Source organism: Panthera pardus, unplaced genomic scaffold (assembly GCF_024362965.1).
Source record: "Panthera pardus isolate Hobbes unplaced genomic scaffold, ASM2436296v1 HiC_scaffold_16, whole genome shotgun sequence".
Lineage (NCBI taxonomy): Eukaryota > Metazoa > Chordata > Mammalia > Carnivora > Felidae > Panthera > Panthera pardus.
Window position 1 is genome coordinate 49,173,619 of NW_026526721.1, and position 21,448 is coordinate 49,195,066.

General features: G+C 37.1%; 1 pseudogene; it reads right to left on the reverse strand.

The window, feature by feature from the left end:
• Positions 1–19,796: 19,796 nt before the first annotated feature.
• On the reverse strand, positions 19,797–20,257 carry LOC109266260 (60S ribosomal protein L31-like; annotated as a pseudogene).
• Positions 20,258–21,448: the final 1,191 nt, after the last annotated feature.

Consider the following 21,448-nt stretch of genomic DNA (forward strand, 5'->3'; position numbering starts at 1 on the left):
CTATTTCCCAAAGAATTACTTTGTGCCACCTCAACAATCTAATGGGATCCAGAACCTGGACCTCTATATAAAGTTCCTGCATTAAATCTCTCTTTCTCAGCAGTCATTGAAACCAATGAGATTTCTGTTGAGAAATTATTTATTTGTTCCTTTAGGGAGAAAGAAGATATTGAATATGAAACTTCCAGTGCTACATTGCTGCTACATTTGATTTTTTAGCTCTTTGGGCAGGCTTATCTACTGGCTTTTAAAAATATAACTATTATATGAAAGAAAGTATTGACACTAATAGGAAACTACTTCTAAAGAGGAAATGATAAAAGGAAAGAGGAAGCTGATGGCACTAAAAGAGTACTGTCAGCAGTTTCAAGTGAGACTAGTATAATTAATGTCTTAAGCTTTGAGGTCACAAAGAATCCAAGAGAGAAAATCCCTTATCCATTCTTGTTCCTCTTCCCCAGCAGGACAAAAAATAATTTGGGAGCATTACTTCATAGTTTAGCATTACTTCATAGTGGGTTAGGTTAGAAGTTGCGAACAGGGATCTCAGTTATCATTTACTGTAAGTGTGTTAAGAAAAAAAGTTCCAAACAGCATTGTTGCCTCCAAAACTGGGAGAAATTCTAGGTTAAGTAAACTCTATTTCAGGGCATTATTCTAGCCACAGATTGAAGAATAAAACTATAAGTAAAAAAATTCCAGTATTTTCCTTTATGGAGAGGATGGTAAGTAATTACCTGAATCACAAAGATCTTTCTATGAGGAAAAGCCTTTTTTTGATGTACTCTTGTTAAAGTAAAAATAAAAATGACTAGTATCCTTCTCTTTTATAAAATAATATATATTAACTGACAAGACCAATAAGCAACCAAAACAAAACAAAACAGATGAATCACAAAACACATTTAGATTGGACCCAAAATAAGACTTCATGTCATCTGCATAACAGTTTAGCTAGCTAAAAACTTAATACTGACATTTTGCTGAAATGCAGAGCTCCTGGGGTTAGAAGCATGGCTATTCTTCTTGGAATCCTTAGGGTATTACACAATGCTTAGAATATATGTTTTTAAATGCATGTTTGAATAAACAAATAGATGAATAAACTGGACACAAAGAAAATCTAGAACTGACTATTATAGTATGATGCCATAGGAACTGTGAAGCGGGACAACTCTGATAGTCATCATGGCCAAGTGAGTGCCTGATAATTTTGATGTTGGCAAGGCCCAGTGTTCATTGTTCTCTGGCAGTTGCTACCAACCCCAGTCACCAGTGGGACAAAGATTATATGATCTAGCCCTAACTTGCACTTCCAGCTCTATCTGTTAGTATCCCCCACATGAACTCTCTCATTTGGATAAACTGTTCTAGTCATTTTTCTCTGAACTTCTCAAACTGTCTTGCTTCTCTATGCCTCTGTTCACACTGAACAAGAAATGTATTCCTTTGCATATATGCTTACAAAATCCTACCTATTCTTCAAGAGGACCCCGCCCCCACCCCCCATCGTCCTCATTCTAAGACTGCCTTAGACCACCAATTATCTCTTTGACCACATAACACTGATTATACACTCCTTTGCATTGTAGTTATTTTAGAGAGCAAAGAGTCCATCTTATACATCATCTTTTTCCCTTTATGAAATATTGAAGTTTGGCGAATTGGCTGATGATTAATTCAGCATTATGTACTAATCTATTAATTTTATTATTTACCATGCAGGCATCATGAAGAATGCAATGGTAATTTAAATGTTAACAAGTTTACAGTTTATAAGGGAGACAGGATTTATAAAACATCTGCAAAACAATGTAAAATGTAAAAAAATACATAAAGAATTATGGGATTGATAATGTTGATAACATATTTCCATGTTAGGTGATAATAGTAAAAATTAAGAAGGTGAATTTTACCGGGTTTTGAAGAAAGGATAGAATTAAGGCAGGGAGCAGGGCATTTCAGAGAAAAGATAAAGTATAAAATAAGTGGGGGCCTGGGATAGGGAAGCACTGATTTTTTGGGGGGGGGAACAGAGAGTATTTCAATTGGGTTTAGGTCTTGGTATTTTTGGAAATAAAGGTAGAAACAAATTAAGACTTTTTGGTAGTCAAGGGCATTTGAAAGAGGAGTTACTTGATCAGAGCTGTACTTCCAGATTAGACTAGCATAAATGGGACTGTGCTTTGGAAAAAAGGTGAGACTGAAGGATGAGTAGATTGCCCTAGTCTATGTAGAAGTAATGAGATCAGGGTAGTGGCAGTGGGAATGAAAAGGAGAGGACAGTTTTAAATATAAGACTTAGATCTGATCAGCTGAATGGGGTCTGATTGTGAAGTTGCAAGGGTGACATCAGAATCAAATAGAGTAAAGAGGCTTTGATCCTGGGTGGCTGGGTAGTTGAGTATGTTGTAAAATAAACTGCGGAATACAGAAGGGAATAAATTTGGAAATAAGGGTCTTACATTTAGTCATTGACATAGTTAGCATGAGGTGTTTTATAGGGAAATTTAGGTGGAGATGTCTCCCATAACAGTTGGAAATGCTGACTCTAAATATAGCAGAGCCTGGAGGGCTGCAGATAGCTGGGAGCCATATTTCCAGAAGTCATAGTTGAAGCCATGATATTGATTGAGAATGTTACAGGAGTATAAGCAAGAATAGGCAAGAACTCCAAAGGTTTATCCTTGGGGTAAGCCTACTTTTAGGGGACAGGGGCAGAAAAAGGAGCCTGATTAGGTGGGCAGAGAAGATTGGGTTGTGGATACAGAAGGAATACAGAAAGAGTGTTGTGTCCTAAATGTCAACAGAGGATGAGACTTTCAAGAAAGGACGATCTGTTGTGTTAAATGTTGCAGAGTTGTAGAGATGAAAGAGGATTTTGTTTGTTACTATATGATGAGATAGTGACCTGTAACAGCCTGGTTTCCCACTGGACTATAGTGTAGTAAGGTAATAGAGGGCAAAACTAGATTACCAGGAGTTAGAAGTGAGTAGGAAATGAGGAAAGTGGAGGTTGTAAGTATTTGAAAGAGTTTGATGCTGAGGGGAAGGAGAGACAAACAAACAACATCTCAGGAGAAAAGGAAGATTTCCTCTACCTTTGTTGTTGTGGTGGTGGTGGTTTCTTTTGAGAATAAAGAGGCTATTGACAGGCTTAATTGAAGGTGAAGATGCAAGAGAGAAGAGTCAGTTGAACAGAATTCTTTTCAAGAGGTTGCCTCATAGAGAATATGTCTATGGCTATCCATCACCAAAACAATACAAACAACTATGATAGCAAGTCTTTCAGTATTAAATAGAACATATAATAGTAGTATCTGAACATCTTATTTGTAAAAAGGCAAATTGGAAGCTGAAATTGCTCACCTTGTAAGATTACAAAAAGGATTGCTGGATTGTTTTAGGTGTTAATTTCTCAAGTGTTTTTTTTATGGGCAACTAAATGCTCAACAATGTAAACAACTAAAGACTATAACATTCTAAACTACTTCTGACTATCACCAGAAATTAAGATAAAACAAATCTTTATTAAAGAAAAAAAAGGATATTTACATTTCTGGTTTAATATTATTTACTCTACCAAAAAGGAAGCTAAATCACTCTTCTGATCTGTTCAATATAAGATTCTTGGGGCCCTGAATATGGCTAGCTAGTTGTTTTGTGCCTGATGGGATAGCCCCATCAGAAAAGTCATGTGACTCACCTGAGTGGACTGGAATGTGGTAAGGAGATGACTTGTCACTCTAAGAAGTTCTGACTGCATATCATCCTAAAGAAAATTAATGATGCACCTGAAGGCTGAAATTTACTGCAAAAGGTCTTGTATGAGATAAAAATCCTCAAGTTCCACAACAGTTTTTAGAATACCACCTACTTAGAATACCCTGTGATCTTGGGGCATCTGGGTGGCTCAGTTGGTTAAACATGTGACTTCGGCTCAGGTGATGATCTCACAGTTCAAGCCCCATATTGGGCTCTGTGCTGACAGCTCAGAGCCTGGAGCCTGCCTCAGATTCTGTCTGTCTGTCTCTCTCTCTCTCTCTCTCTGCCCCTCCCCCACTCATGCTCTCTCTCAAAAATAAACACAAAAAAATTACAAAAAGAAAAGAACACTCTGTGATCTTAGTATACTTACTACTGAAAGTAGTGAGGGGATTAGCAACACTATAAGGCAGAGGTATTTGACAGGACTAAGAAAATTCTTGGGTTCCTTAGCATGAAAGTAGGAGGTATTTTCAGATATTTGAATCCTGCAAAGCTGCAGAGGGACTTTCTCCAGTATTGATCTGAGTTCTGACCAGCACTTGCATTTGAGGAATTATTTAGGATTGGAAAATAATCATTTAAAAGTAGATGGAAAAGTGCTCAGTTTTCACACAGGGCCAGGAATAGTCTGTTCCCACTAGCTAGACTTGAAAATGTCGTGAATCACAGGAGAATACCCAAAGATTCTTGCTTCCATAGTGAGAAATAATTAGCCCTACAATAATGTGTAAATTTGTCCTGTTTTACAAATTTTAAAAGCAAGATCTAAAATGATCAAACTGTTCCTAAATAATTTAACTGTATCCTAGAAGAAAGGTTAAGAGTATTTAAAAAATACCAAAATATTCAGCATACAATGAAATAAAATTCATGTCTGGCAATACATCAAATATTACCAAGCATGAGAAGAATTGGGAATATGACTCATAATGAGAAGGAAAATAAAATGAATTCACAACTGGAACAGTTGTTCAAGTTAGTAGATAGTTATTTAAACAGTTATTGTAACTGTATTGTATATGTTCAATAAGAAGTGAGAACACAAAAGTCATAAAAAAAAGTCTCAGATCAACTTTTAGAGATGAAAATTACAATGTCTGAGATAAATATACTGGATGGGATTAATGGCAGATTAGACATTGAAGAAAAAATAATGAACTTGAAGACATAGCAATAGAAACAATTCAAAATGAAACTCATAGTCAAAAGGAATAAAAAAATAAATGGAGCATCAATGAGCTATAAGACAATATCAAGCAGTGTAATATAGATGTAATAGGAGTTCCTGAAAAAATGAAATACAGAAAAGTATTTGAAGAAGGAATGGTTGAGTGTTTTCCAAATTTAGTGAAAATTATAAACACACAGATCCAAGAAGCACAATGAGACTCAAACGCAAGCAATTTGAAGATAACTACACCAAGGCACATCATTATCAAATTGCTAAATAAAACTGATGAAGAGAAAATGTTATACACAGTAAAAGAAGGGTAGACGTGTTATGTATGGAAGAAAAAAGGTAATGATAATAGCAGATCTTCATCAGAAACAATGGAATTGAGGAGACACTGACTCAGAATTTTAAAGATGACAAAATGAAAATTGTCATCTAGAAGTGTGTGCCTAGTAAACATACCTTTGAGAAACAAAGGTGAAATGAAGATTTTTAGACATGCAAAAGCCTAAAGAATTTATCTTTATCAGAGCTGCCTAACAAGAAATGTTAAAAGAACTTGTTCATTCAGAAGGAGAAAGATAGAAAATGGAAATATGAATCTATACTAAGAAATGAAGAACGTTGGACTTGATACCTACATAGGTAAAATATAAGATATTTTTCTTAAATATTTTAAAAGAAAATTAAATATTAAAAAGATAACGATGATGTAGTGTGTGAAGTTTATAACATATTGTGGTAACCAGAATGATAAGAATGGCCCCCAAGATTCCAATTCTAATCTCCAGCATCATTGAATATGATAATATCACTATTGATATGTTATCTTCTACATGTTATGCTACATTATGTTTTATAGCACAGTTGACCTTGAGATAGAAAGATTATCCAGCTGGATCTAACTAATCCTACAAGTCATTTAAAGAACAGAGACTTTTCTCTATCTGGTAGCAGAAGGGGAGGGCAGAGAGAAAAAAGCAAAGGAGAATTTGATATATTGGTCCTGGCTTTGTAAATGGAGGGGTCCATGTGCAAAGATTGGAGAGTGGCCACACATAGCTGAGAGTGACCCCTTGTCAACAATCAGCAGGGAAATGGGGACCTCAAAGTTAACACCACAAGGAATTAAATTTTGTTAGTAATAGGAAAGAGTTTAGAAGAAGACCCCATGTTCCAGATGAGAAGAGAGTGGGCTGAGATCTGGATTTCAGCCTGTGAGACCCCAAGCAGAAAACCCAGCCAGGTCATTCCAGACTTCTGACTTACAGAATTGTGAGATAATAAATGGCCTTGTGTTAAGCTTCTAAGTTTATTGTAATTTGTTATGCAGAAAACCAATTAGAAAACTAATATACATTTGTAGAACAAAATGTATGACAAAAATAACAGACTAGAAGGGATAAATGAAAGTACATTGTTGAAACAAATATTATAACTAATATTTTCAATGAAGGAGATAAGATATAATCATAAAAATATTCACTTAATTCAGAAAAATGCAGAAAATAAAAAAGGAACCAAGATTATATGGGACAAATAGAAAAACACCAGCAAGATGATAGGTCTAGATCTAACCATATCAATAGCTACATTAAATGTAAATGGACTAAACACCCCAATTAAATGGTAGAAGTTCTAATATTGGATAAAAAGGAAGATCCAACTGTATGCTAGCTACAAGAAATGCATTTTTATTTTATTTGAGTGACAGAGAGAGAGAGAGAGAGATAGCATGAGTGAGGTGGGGAGAGAGGCAGAGGGGAAGGGAGAGAGAATCCCAAGCAAGCTCCATGCTCAGCATGGAGCCCAGCACAGCGCTCAATCCCATGTCCCTAGGATCATGACCTGAGCCAAAATCAAGAGTTGGATGCTCAACCAAATAAGCCACCCAGGTGCACCAAGAAATTCATTTTAAATATAAGGACATGGGAAGATTAAAAGTTTGGACCAAGATACATTATGTTAGCATTAATCAAAAGAAAGATGGAGTGGCTATATTAATAACAGACAAAATAGATTTCAGAGCAAAGATTATTACTTGGAATTAAGAAGTTTATCTCATAATAATGAATGTGTCATTTTATCAGGAGGAAATAACATTCCTAAATGTTCATGTTCTGAATAACAGAGCTCCTAACTACATGAAACAAAAATTGATAAAACTGTGAGAAGAAATAGACAAATCTACAATTTATAGTAAGATATTTCAATATAATTCTTTCAATAGTTGATAGAACAAGTAAACAGCAAACTAGTTAAGATATATGACTTGAATAAAACAATCAGCCTGACCTAAAATAATTCACTTAACAATAGCAGCTTATTTTCAAATGTAGACATTTATTTTCAAGTGTGTATAGAACATCAACAGACATCATATTTTAGGCCATAAAATAAGTCTAAATAATTTTAAAAGGATAGAAGTCATACAAAGTATGTTCTCTGGCTACAGTGGAATTAAATCAATAACAGAAGGATCTCTGGAAAGACACCAAATATTTGTAAACCAAACAGCATATTTCTAAATTACTCATGGGTCAAAGAAGAAATTAAAAGGGAAATCAGAAAGTACTGTGAACTAAATGAAAATGAAAGTACTGTGAACATATTAAAATCTGTGGAATGCTACTAAATCAGTAATTATAAGGAAATTTATAGCACTAACCAAAGAAAAAAAAGCATTCAGTTTGGAAAAAAAAACCCCACAAAAACTGTCTTTATTCATAGACAGCATGTTCTTTCATGCAGTGAATCCAATGGAATCTAAAAATATTACTAGATCTAATAAATGAGTTATCAGGGTTGCTGGATACAGCATCAACATACACATATCAATTGTATTAGTATATACTAGCAATGAACAGTCAGAAATTGAAAAAGATAACATTTAAAATAGCATCAAAAATATGAAAATACTTGGAGTTATATTTGACAAAAGAAGAACAAGTCCCATATACTAAAATCTATAGAACATTGTTGAAAAAATTCAATAATAGAGAGATACACACTGTTCATAGGTCAGGGGAATCAATGCTGCTGTGATGCCAGTTCTAAACAAAATGAAGATTTAACACAATCGCAATAAAAATTCCCATAGGATTTAGTAAATTGTAAGATGATTTTAAAATTCAAAATAAAAAGTCAAAAGACCTAAAATAACCAAAACAACTTAAAAAAGATAAAAGTTGGAGGACTAACACGATTTGATTTCAAGTCTTATAAAATACAATAATCAAGAAAGTGTGTTAATGGTATAAAGATGGACAAATGGATGAATGCAATAGACCAGAGAATCCAAAAATAGACCCACACACATGGAGAACTAAAGGTACAAAGGCAATTCAGTGGAGAAAGTGGGCTTTTCAACCAAGGGTGATGAAACAACTCGATATTTATATGCAATATAAAGAACTTGAATATATGCCATATACAAAGCTAAATTCAAAATGGACCACAAACCTAAAAGAGTTAAAACTATAAAATATCTAGAAGAAAACACAAGAGAAAAACTTTTTGACCTTAGGTTAGGCAAAGGCTTTATAGATATAGCACCAAAAGTCCAATCTGTAAAAGAAAACAATTCATAAATTGGACTTAGTCAAAATTAAAAACTGCTTTTTGAGAGACATGTTAAGAGAATAGACCAGCCACAAACTGGCATAAAATATTTGCAAATCATACCTGATAACGGTTTTGTATTTAGAATATATAGGGCGCCTGCGTGGCCCAGTCGGTTAAGTGTCTGACCTCAGCTTGGTTCATGATCTCATGGTTTGTGAGTTTGAACCCCACATTGAGCTCTGTGCTGACAGCTTGGAGCCGGGAGCCTGCTTCACATTCTGTGTCTCCCTGTCTCTCTGCCCCTCCCCCACTTGTGCTCTTTCTCTCAAAAATAAATAAACAGTAAAAAAAAAAAAATATATATATATATATATATAGAACTCTCAAAATCCAACAATAAAAAAACTCCATAAATTCCAATAAAAATGGGAAAACGATTTCAACAGACATTTTACCTAAGATTTACAGATGGCAAATAAATACATGAAAATATGTTCAACATCTTTGTTATTTGTTATATTTGCTATTTAACAAGTACAAATTAAAACGATAAGGAGATTCCAAAATAAACCTATTAGAATGGCTAATGTTAAAATGGCTGACCATAACCAGAGTTGGTAAGGATGTGGAGGAACTAGAACTCTTATATTGCTGATGAAAATGTAAAATGATATAACTTCTTTGGAAGACATTGGTAGGTTGAATAATGGTGCCTCAAAGATGTTCATATCTTGGGGCACCTGGGTGGCTTAGTTGGTTAAGTGACCAACTCTTGACTTTGGCTCAGGTCATGACCTTGTGGTTTGTGAGTTTAAGCCCCATATTGGGCTCTGTGCTGATGGGCAGAGCCTGCTTGGGATTCTCTCTCTTCTCTGTCTCTCTCTCTCTCTCTCTCTCTCTCTCTCTCTCTCTCTCTCCAAATAAATAAATAAACTTAAAAAAAAAAAAAGATGTTCTTATCTTTGTCCCTGGAACCTGTGAATGTGTTTCTTTTTATGGTAAAGGGACTTTGTAGATGTGATTAAGTGAAAGCCCTTGGAGATCCAGATTATCCTGGATTATGCGGATGGGTACAATGTAATCATAAAGGTCCTTTTAAGAGGTAGGTAGGAGGTAGATAGTCAGTAGTAGGAGACATAATCACAGAAGCAGGAAGTTAAAGGATGTTCTGAGAAAGAGGCCTTGAGCTATGGAATGCAGGCAGACTAGTGGCTAGAAAAGGAAAGCAAATGGATTTTCCCCTGATGTTTCCAGAAGAAACACAGTCTGGCCAACACCTTGACTTTAGACTTACTTTTGACCTCTAGACTGTAAGAGATAAATTTGTGCTGTTTTAAGCCAGTCAGGTTTTGGTAATTTGTTACAGCAGCAATAGGAATGGCAGATTCTTAAAATGTTAAACATATATCTGCAGTATAGCCTGGTCCTTCCACCCCTAGATATTTATGCAACAGAAATGAAAGCATATGCTCACCCAAAAACTTGTATACGGATGTAGCAGCTTTATGTGTAATGGCTAAAACCTGGAAACAAGTCGAGTGTAACAGGTGAATGGATAAACAGATCATGGTATATCCAGACAATGGAACATGAACAAAGGAATAAGAAAGAATAAACGTTTAATAATTACACCAACATGGATGACTCCCAGAATAATTATGCTGAATAGAGAAGCCAGAAAAAGAGAGAATGTACTGTAGGATTCCATTTTTGAAAATTCTAGAAAATGCAAATTCGTCTACACTGACAGATCAGTGTTTGTTTGGAATGGTAAGGAGAGAGAGAACAGGGAGGAGTGAAAAGGAAGGATTATAAAAGGTCATGAAGAAACTTTTGGGGGTGATGGATATGTTTGTTATGTTGATTGTGGTGATGGTTTCATTACATCTTTTATTCATTTACATCATCATACCTTATCAAATTGTATACTGTAAACATATGCTGTTTGTTATATGGGAATTATACCTCAAGCAACAACAGGAGCAGCAAAAAGAGTGTTGTGAAGATTCAGTGAGATGCTATGCATGTAATGCTGTAACTCCTGGTACGTAGTAAGAACTCCAAAAATTCTAATTTTTTAATGTTTATTTTTAAGAGAAAGAGTGCAAGCAGGGGAAAGGCAGAGAGAGGGAGACACAGAATCTGAAGCAGGCTCCAGGCTCTGCCCGAGGTGGGGCTCGAACTCACGAACTGTGAGATCATAACCTGAGCTGAAGTTGGACGCTTAACCAACTGAGTCACCCAGGTGCCCCCAAAATTTTAGCTATTATTATTATTTAGTTTAGAGGAGGGAGTGTTAGAACAATAATTGTGAATTACTAAGGATCTTCTGAAAGAAATGCTGTTACATTTTTTCACAGGAGACACTGGATAAGAAAATAAGGAACAGATTTATTAAATATAGCACTTAATTAAATATAGTGCATAAAGGTATGATGCAATCAGGGTGTAGCTTGATAGTGTCTTTCTATTTTAGAGTAAGAGGTATGAAAGTCTTTCTTGTTCTTGGTATGTCAAGTTTGCTTCCTGAGTGGCCAGGATTCTATCATATTGTTTTTGGACATAGTAGCTGCTTAACAAATATTTGTCAGATTGAACTGAATTAATAATAATTTCATTTCCCTAATTCAGGTATCTGAAATTCATGGTCAAGTATACTTTGTAAGCTAATTAACCTCAACTCAACTTTGGAGATTCCTTGCCTCAAGACACTTAGTCTTTCTTCTCTGATGCAAAAGACTTAGGTAATGATAGACAGGAAGCAGTGACTTATGAGAACATGCCTGGGGAACTCCAGAAAGTATAGGGGGAAGTGTCTAGGAGAGGTGAGATTGGGTTGGGCTGGGGTTGGCAGGGTGCTTCTATTTCCCACGGTTTTCACACATTCTTTTATGAGTGTAGTAGACTCTTCATTAAACAATCTACATTTGTGTTTTCTTTTTAGTTCTTATTCTTACTGGATTAGGAGCTAAGTACTAAGAAAGAAAATTCTTTCTTCCACACTGTGCCTACCCCTGAAGTTAGTCTTTCTTTAAACATGGCACTGAGTAACTTCATGCTGGTTGCATGGAAAGGTTTAAAAGCCACAGAGGATTCCTTACACAGGTAGTTTTACAGAACATTATTGCCTTGAGAGTAAGCAAATTCCAAAGTATAATTGTTTGAAACTGGTCAAGTCCATCATCTAAGTGAGGATAGGACTGTACGTCTTTACTGTTCTTTCTTATACTGACAACAGCTGCCTGTGGTGTAGATTTTAATTACTAAAGAAATTTTCCTATTATAAAGGCAGTATAAGAATAGGAGACATTTCATATATAGCTAACATATGAAATATGCTAATTCCCATTAATAATCAGGGAAACGAAAGTCAAAATCAGGATGAGATACAATGATGTTGGCCAATTTTAATCTGATAATATCAAATGAGTGAGGGTACAGGGCAACAAGAACTTTTGTACCCTCTGGGTGGGAGTGTATGTAAAGTAATGCAACCACTTTGAAGACACTGTGGTATTGCCAAGTAAAATTGAGTTTGTATGTACTCTATGACTTGACAATTTTACTTCTAGTTTTACAACCTAAGGAAACTCTTCCTGCATGTGTGTAACCAGACCTAACAACAAGTAACAAAACTCCCAAAACAACCCAAATATTCATTGCAAGTAAAACAGAGAAATAAATTGAAGTGTATTCATATAATGGAGTACTATAGAGCAGTGAAAGTGAATGAACTATAGCCACATACATCTCTAGGAGTAGATCTAGAATTGAGTGAAAGACGATAGTCCTAGAAGAATAGAATACATAAGTACAGGCTGAATTCCTTTTTGGACATGTTAGTGTGAAGTGTTTACTGAACACCCTTGTGGAAATACACACTTATGGGCAGAAATGTGAATTTTAAACTCAGGATTCAGGCAACACTTGGGTGACATTTGGTGGAGTGAAAGCTGAAGCCATTGGTGAGAATAACAAAGGAGAGATGTGAAGTGGGTGATGGTAACCACTGTGATGAACTGAATTTAGTGAGTGGAGTGATGAAATAGAAAAGAAGGTTAGAAATGTAGAAAAAAGAGAATATAGGATCAGAAGTTAAGGGAAGAGTCAGGACTAGACACATTATTTTCAGGGCTCTGTGTAAAATGAAAATATGAGACCCCTGTTAACAAATTATTAAGAATTTCAAAATGAAGATGGAAAAACCCTAAACTGAGCTGGGTCTTTCTAAGTGTATGACCTCATGTGACTGCAGATACTGCACACCTTTTGGGTGACTCTGGAAAGAGTTTTGGGGACGAGCCATCAATAGGGTCAAATACCTCAGGGAGACTGAGAAAGAGGAATGAGAAAAAAATGTAAGTCCTTTTTGCCCTTTTGATTGTGAAAGGACTACTCATTAAAGAGTATTTGGAAAAGCATAAAAATGTATAAAAAATGTCCTTAATTTGATTTCCTTACAAGTAACGTTTTAGTGTTTTCTTTTCCCTACTCACTTTCTAAGTGGACAAATGCATTATATGACTAGTTGGTCACTGATGACCCTGAAGGGCTGACCATGTTGGTCAGATACACATAAGTGAGGAGTAAATGAAGTTGAAGTGGAAGCATAAAGCATAAACACTTTTCCAAGAAGCTTGGTGGTTGTAAAAGAATACAGAAAGGTGATACCTCATGAAGGTAGGAAGTTTGGAAAAGCCTTGTATGAGTGTGGGAGACCTGAGGAAGACTGCCAGAGAGGAAGATACGGGCATGATGATGGATAAGAAGACCCTCTTGGAGGAGTTGGGGAAGAAATGGACATGTAATTAGCAGGAATGTCCATCTTTGAAAAAGGAGTAAAGGGGAGGATGGATTACACATGCTGAAAATTGAAGTACAGAGAAGGAAAACTGATTAAATTCCCATCATGTAGAACACTATTAAGAAAAGAGAAGATAAAGAGGAGAGTAGATTTTGAGGTTAGTGATAACAGTTTGATAAGGCAAAAGTGATAAAGTCTCATTCAGAACTGAACTCTAAAATTGTGAACATCAGTGAAGGCCCCACTGAGGCCAGATGGTATGATTTTGGAATGAAAACAAGTGACCCGAGTCAAGATTTTCTTCAAGTAGTATTCAGTAGCCTGATACATGAGCATTGAGAGTGAATGACAGAATTTGAGGAAGGATGGCACAAGGGGTTCTGGTTGTGTTCATGGGAGTAATACTAAAGTTTTTCATTATGAGAACCTGGAGTGGTAAGGAGGTGAGTAAAGGAGGAAATAGAAGAATGAACATGCTGAAAGCAGGATGAGGTGACTGAGCAGCCATTTCAGTAGATGTGAAAGGGGAGGAAGGATAGGTTGTGGGCAAAGAAAGGAAACTGAGATTTAAAAATCTTTCAAGGGAGCAATTCTGCAGAATAACAGATCCAGGGTAAGTGTGAGCGCTTCAGTAGAGGTGCAGAGATGGTATCAGAATGTTGAGGCTGGAGTGTGGCGAGGGCCGTCCCATGTGGATACTGAGATTAACAAGACATTGCCATGAATGAGTCGGGAGAAGATGTAAGCCAGAGGCTAAGCTATCAAGAACAATACTGAGGGGTTCACAGGTTGCTAGAAAACAGCAGCGCAGAGGGAGCTGGGAGCCAGGGAAAAGTGTTTCAAAAAGCCAGGCGTTGCAGAGAGCCATGGTAGATTGATGGTATGGGAGTGGCTGAGAGGAAGTAAGAGTAAGTATGTTGCTTCCTAAATTGTGATGATTCTGAGGAATGGCAGGAGTAGATACTGCTGGAGAGTTTTGACCTGGTGTCAGGTCAAATTCAGGGGAGAAACAATCCAAGAGAAGGCTTAAGATGTATGTGAGCTAGTTCACAATCAATTAGATTCCACAGGGCACAATGTTGAGTGTTGATTTATAAATCTGGCTGTCTCTGGGAGTCCATTTCCATCTTCAATCTCTGTCTTTACAGCACCTCAATACAGCACTATTAAATACCCTCTTTATTTAATATTCTTCAGTCTTCAGTCTCCCAAATTTTCATTGCCTACCTGTGAGCTTGATGAGTCAAGAACAATTCTAGCAGAATCTGCCATAGAGATTGAATGGGTTGGCCAGAATAACAAAGAAAGTCAGTGTTGAATCTGGGGAAGGAAAAAACAATAACAAGGGACAATGGCAATGATGATAAGGAGCTCAAATCTCAAATTGCGATGAGCATAGAGGAGTCTAGAACTCTCACACTTTGTTTCTCCCTTTAAAGTATTGGCAACAAACTGAAAATAAGGTTTTTGTAAGCATTTTATAGCATCTGTCTGCTGTCTTTGATGTTCATGGGAAACAAGTCCTTTTAATTATAGCAGTTGAAAACCAGAAATAACAAAGTAAGGAGAATGAGTTTTTGAACAGTTGTTAATTTTTACCTTGGGTTTATCTTTAAGCACGTATATTATCCATCAGTGTTTGAATTACAGGCTACATCCCTCTTTATATTTGTCCTTTATTATTTTACACCAGGATGTTTTTGAGCATGGCTTCATAAAAATTTTCCAGCAATGCTATGCATCCTAGGAACAAGAACTGAGAAATTAGATGCAAGACTTTAACAAGGGTTGGGAATTAGTAACGTTTTCTATTTAAAAGAAGTTTAGATTGCTGGTTTGAATGAACTATAAAATACGAGCATTTTGAATTTATTAGGTTATAAAGTCTATGTCACCAAATGCAATGTCTTGAAATGTGGAGCCACTAGAAGAATATGTAAGTAGAAACAAATTGTGGAAGTCACAGGTAGATATGATTTGGCACAGGTGCTGGAACAAGATAAGGTTACTTGATAGCTTTCCCAGTAAAAGAGCAAACCACGGAACCTCTCCCTCCATATGCCAAATAAAAGTTAAACTTGTCAGTGCATTTCATATATACTTTTTACAGTGCTGCCAAATAGGATTTGTATAACTCTGTCAACAAAAGCAGATTTTTAATCGGCCAGTCAGCCATCAGCTTTTCAAGTGATTCTTGTTGGATTATTATGGGATAGACATTGAGCTGGAAAAAGGTTTATTTCCATTCCTGGAGGAATTTATAATCTAAGAGGACAAAGCACACAGACACACACAAATCAAAAATTGAGGAAGTTGCACTCATTAGGGACCTCTAACACATTGGTTTATTTACTCAGTGGGTTCCGAGAAACAGAGTCTTTCAGAGATTTCTGTTACATTTTGATTGTCTATATTGGAGGTCTAGTTTTACTGAATTTACTTTCCCATATTATTATTATTTTTTGTTAACTTTGGACTGACCATTTTTATCTTTAAGAAATCATGAAGTCATGGATTCTCAGAGCTTCCATAGATTCTGGAGACCATGTTCTAGAGAGGATGGCACTGAATTCCACAGGTGACATGACTGGCCTGGGACCTCATAGTCCTACCGGCCAGCACCAGAGGCAACACTCCCATAGCAATCCTCAGTAGCACTTAATATGTCACTTGGCTGTGCCTAGTGCAAGGGATAGGAGGTGTTGTGCTTCTGAGGCTGTAGAAGCAAGAGGGGGAGAAAGTGAAATTAAATCCTATTCGTCACTTAACTAGAAGAGGGAAACCAGATGCTGATGGAGGAAGCACCATAAAAAAGATACTGAGGACTGGTAGCCCTACATCCTTGATATGATTACAGTTTTAAGGAAGGAGGTTAAATTAATGGAAATTGGGAGAGTTATCAAGATTTGGTATTGGAATAAACACCATCAGTTACATATTAATAAAAAGCTACCAAAGTGTTGCCCTTTGGTATTTATTTTCTTTTTACATTGTTGGCTTTGAAATGTGTGTTTGGTATATTAATTACTCATATAGTTAAAAATAGAGTTCAGTTTTATGGTACTAAATAAGAAAAACAGACTTCTTTCCATTTCAGGTAAATTATACCTGAAGTATGGTTGGTGAAATGAAAACCAAGAGGCCTGACAGAGACCCTGGGAAAAAACCATCTCTTGTTTGGTAAAACGGATAAAAGGAGACAAGGTGATTTTTACTACTCAGGCCATAAAGACATCAACTTCATCTTGTGACTTCATCTACTACTCATTTTACTACTCAGGCCATAAAGACATCAACTTCATCTTCATCTTTCTTTTAATTTGAGAGAGGGAGAGAGGAACAGCATATGCATGCACAAATTGCTGTGTGTGTGTGGGGGTGGGGGTAGGGGCAGAGGGAGAAAGAGAGAGAATCCCAAGCAGGCTCCACTCTCAGCACAGAGCCCAGTGCAGGGCTTGAACTCACAGTCCTGGGATCATGACCTAAGCTGAAATTAAGAGTCAGATGCTCAACTAACTGAGCCATTCAGGCACCCCTCATCTTGGCTTCTTACCTTAATTGCAGGCATAGTACATTTACATTAGGATGCAAATAATCTCTTGAATAATAATAGAAATATTAAAATTAGTAGCTATAATTTATTAAACACCTGCTATGCAGTAGATTTTTGTATCGTTTGCTCTGTATGCATTATCTTGTATCTTCACACCAACTACCCTGTGAGGTAGATCTTGGCACCTTTTTTTACACACTAGTCGCTTAGACTCAGGGGCCTTTAATGTTTGGTTCAAGATCAAGTAGCTAGTGGTTGAGCTCCATGGGCCGCAAAGCCAGCTTACTTCTGCGTCTCTGTTAAATCCTAAAATGTGACATGGTAACGGCAAGAACTACTTTCAAAGAGTTAATTATTTCAAATTCTTAACATCTGGTTCTGTAGGTAGTAAAAGAATGTGCCATCAAATATATCAGAGTCACTCTTTATGAGTTTATACAGGGAGAGGATAATATATCTTTTTTTCAAAGCATTCCTTTCTACCAAAAATGTTTGGAGACTAAGAAAAACCCTCAAAAGATTAAATAAAAATAGTTGATTATATACATGTGTAAGGTATATAAATGTAGGGTATAGGTATTTAAAAATGGATAAGAAAACAAAACAACTCTTCCAGGCTTGATTCTCTTTAAAATGTAAATATGACCTTCAAATTCTGGAGGTGGCTCTGGGTTTGCCATGCAAGGAGATGGGAACCTTCGGGCTGAAGATTACCTGCTGATACTAGAGGAGAAGTTGTGGAGAGGAAGGGTTAATTTTTAGTGAGATTCATTAATTAACCCGACAAATATTTACTAACAGTTTACTAGATGCCAGGCACTATTCCAGACGCTCAAGGTATAGTAGTGAGCATAGCAGACCAAAACCCCCACCTTTATGGAGCTTATATTTAGATCAGCTAGTTAATGAATTTGCAGAGGGGAAAAAGCAGTGCAGGGTGAGTTAATCTATTAGGGCTAGGGGAATAGCTGGCCAGAAGAGCCCAAATATTGTGGCCAGGTAGAGACAGATAAGAAATGGAATGTTGGAGCTAGGGGCTTGGGGGGCAGGAAATGCTGATGAAGATGAGGAGAGCACTGCTTCAGGGCCTTGAATCAGGACGTAGGTGCTGGACCCTAGAGGAAGGGCCAAGGAGAAGTTTTGGAGATAGGGTGTTGGAAAGCACGGATCAGACAGGGAGAGCTGGCACTTCCAAATATCTAAGGATGGGGAAAAGGACACCTCAGCTCTGAGGGAGGAAATAGGGAGAATGGCGATCTTCCTAGAGAATGGCCATTGCCAAAATGCCTGAGCAACTTCTGGCTGTGTCATTCACCTGTATGGCATCTCTGCTCCTTAACTATTTGACAGGGATTGTCTTAGCATGTCTTCAGCCAGGACGTTATCTGCAGGTGGGTTTTCCTCACTGCCCAGCAGTCCACAGGGTGGGGCTAGAGAGACCCTCACATGGTCATGAGGAGGGAGTTAATGACTCACTTTCCCTCAACTGAAACCACATTGAGCCTCAGTGAAGGCTCATGTGGTTTTTTTACTGGAGAGTTTAGATAGTTTTCTCAAAGTTCTGTGGGTAAGGGGAGGAAATTGGGTGCCTTGCCCATGATATATCTCCAGAATTCCCTTGTTCTCTTCCTTCCACAAAGGCTCTCTGCTTAGGTTTTGGGGACAAAGAGGACTGTCCTACAGGGACAACCCTTTCTTAATGCTTCTCCCTTCTTTTATTTCCAGCATTTCTTTTCCTTTAACCCCTTTTCTTGGTATTTTTGACCCACCCACACTTACTTTTTCTGAGGACCCTTACTATTAATAACCAAATTTCTAGTCTCTCAGTCCTTTCTTGTAAATTGCAAATTTTGCAGCCTCAGGCATTACTGATTGTCAGTGCTTAACTTTATATTCTTTATATTCCTTTGAATGAGTACTCTAGTTAATATTGCTAACACAGTGTTCATGGATTCTATGGCCCTAAGTTACACTACAATGTGATCTCACACTGGCTGATGATAAATGATGTCTGCTTCAAATTGCTTCCCTCTAATTCTTAGATTCACCCCAACCCATAGGAGCAGGGAGAAGATGAGAGCTGGTTCAGATGACTCTACTACAGTAGCTTTGTAATCTGAATATACTCTGAACATCCACTGCTCCTTCTCTGGGGAGGTTCTATTATGTACTTGAATCCATCATCTGCTAGGCATCAGGAGAAAGGATGGCTGGAAAGGAATCAATGAAAAAGATTATGTGGAGGGAAGGTCTTGGATCAGTAATTGTTCTCTTAAATCTTGTGGGTAGTTTCCATGGAAGCTAACTTTAGGCAAAGATGAAAAGAGAAGGTGACTGGGTAACCTATAAGGCCACCTTCCCTAATAAAAGTTCCAGTCACGTGTTGAAGGACATGGAGTGTGGCTGCTCTGTTCACATGCCACTGGGCTCTCTCTGGAAGGAGGCAGTTAGGAGTGGGGTAGGGAGCCATCTTTTCTTGAATACCTACTGTGTGTTCAGAGCATTGTCAAATGCCATCTGTTTATTATTTCATCTAATTCTTACAAGAGTCCAGTGATGGGGCATTATATGAGCTCATTTTATGGTGAGGAAATAGATGTTTAGAACCACACCCAGGTTACACAGCCAGGATGTGACAGAACCAGGATTTAAATGAGCCCTGAGCAACTTTGATGACAGTGGTACACCATGAGTACTCCGGGGTGTCTCCTAAAGATGGAATAACACCCTGTTAGGGCTCACAATTCCTTCTAGCTCCTGGACATCTCTCCAGTCATGTGGTGATAGCTGTTACTCTAACAGTTTCCTGCTTGCTTTAAAAGTAAGGTTTTTATGCTCAAGGACAGTTAGGGGAAGTGTAGAAAAAACATTGCTTCCTTTGCTGTTTTGTTTTTCTTTTTGGTGGTTTTCTACCTTTATTTGACAATCAGTGGTTAGTCCTCATCCACATTAACTGTCTTCAGATTTTTGAAAGTGGTGACACACACATAACTAACCAACAAATAGAGCTTTTTGGTGAATCTTCATCCTCATTACATTTTCTGGGCAGTTGCACACAGATATGTGTGGAATATTCCTTATTCCTTCAGTCCAGACAGCTTTGTGAAGCCTGGTCTCAGTGTGCACATCTGAAGTTCCCATCTCCTCTGTGGCAAATTCCCAGATCTCTTTGAGTGTCCATGGGCCACACTTCTTGAAACCCACTCCATGGATGAATTTGTGAATGTCAATGGTGTGCTCTCTGGTCACTGCCTTGTTGATGGCAGAATGACCTTCCTTATTCTCATTACTCTTTGTGGGAGCCATTCTGCCGGGCCCTTGTTGGAAAGGATCTTAACACAGAGGTTAGAATTTGGTAGAATTGTATAGCAAACGTTCTCTCCTGCTACTCACCTCAGACCAGCCCTCTTTCTCCTGTTATGAAGTATTTTAAACCTTTAAAATATTTTTAGCAAGATAATTAACAAAAAGACCCTAGAAAAAGCAAGAGCATAATAGATAATAAAGAAAGCATGACAAAGGGGAGGGGATAGGTCAATAAATCATTGAGAGACTTGGTTATTTAAAACAAAATGCATTTGAAATCTAACCTCACAGTGTACACACACAAAAAAAATAATAAGAAATACCTTGAAAAATTAAATGCGAAAATTTTAAACTATAAAAAGATAGTAAAAGTGTCAGTAAATTTCTACTTGCATTTTAGCTGAGAAAAGTCTTTCTAAATACAAAAGCACTGAAAAAATTGCAAAGGAAAATTATTTAGAGTTCACTGTATACTTAAGTTTAAGATATAAACAATCAGAAAGGCAGTTAAAGGGTAAATAACACATTAGGAAAATATAAGAGACAAATATGATAGAGGAAGAGTTAGAAAGTCAAAGATACCACAGCTTTTATGATAGAAATGCTAAAGCAAGGCTTTATTTCTCCTGGTATAAATGTGTTTTAAGATATGGCTCATTATTTCATATTGCTGAGATTTTTTGGGGGGGGCTAATTATAAACAAGCCTTCTAATTTCAAGATGTACAAATCTGATATCCATGATATCTAGGTACCCATGGAAGTTCTTGAGTAATAAGTTAAGCAGTACAGATCTGAGAATGGGCCCTGTGTCAAGTTGCTTGAAAACTAACCAGGTAGGCATGGATCCCGAACCTGGGGGCATTAGGCAGCCAGCTCTAAGTCACTCAGCTATACTGGCAGCCAGCCCACGCTTCTTCATCAGTATTCACGGAGATTATGAGAGACAGAATGCCTTATGAAATCTAGATACACAATATTTGTGGTGTTCCTTGCTCTTTCACTAATTGAATTTTCAAAAATGGAAACGAACAGTCTCAACGACTTTGTGCATCTGTGATGCCTTCTGGTGAGCCATTGGTTTCCCTTTTTAAGTTCACAAACTATATGTTTATTAATGTCTTTGATAATATTGTCTGTTTTTAAGATTATTTATTTTGAAAGAGAGAGAGAGAGGATAAGGGACAGAGAGAGAGGGAGAGAGAATCCCAAGCAGGCTCTGTGCTGACAGCACAGAGTCCATCACGGGACTCATTCTCACCACCATGAGATCATGACCT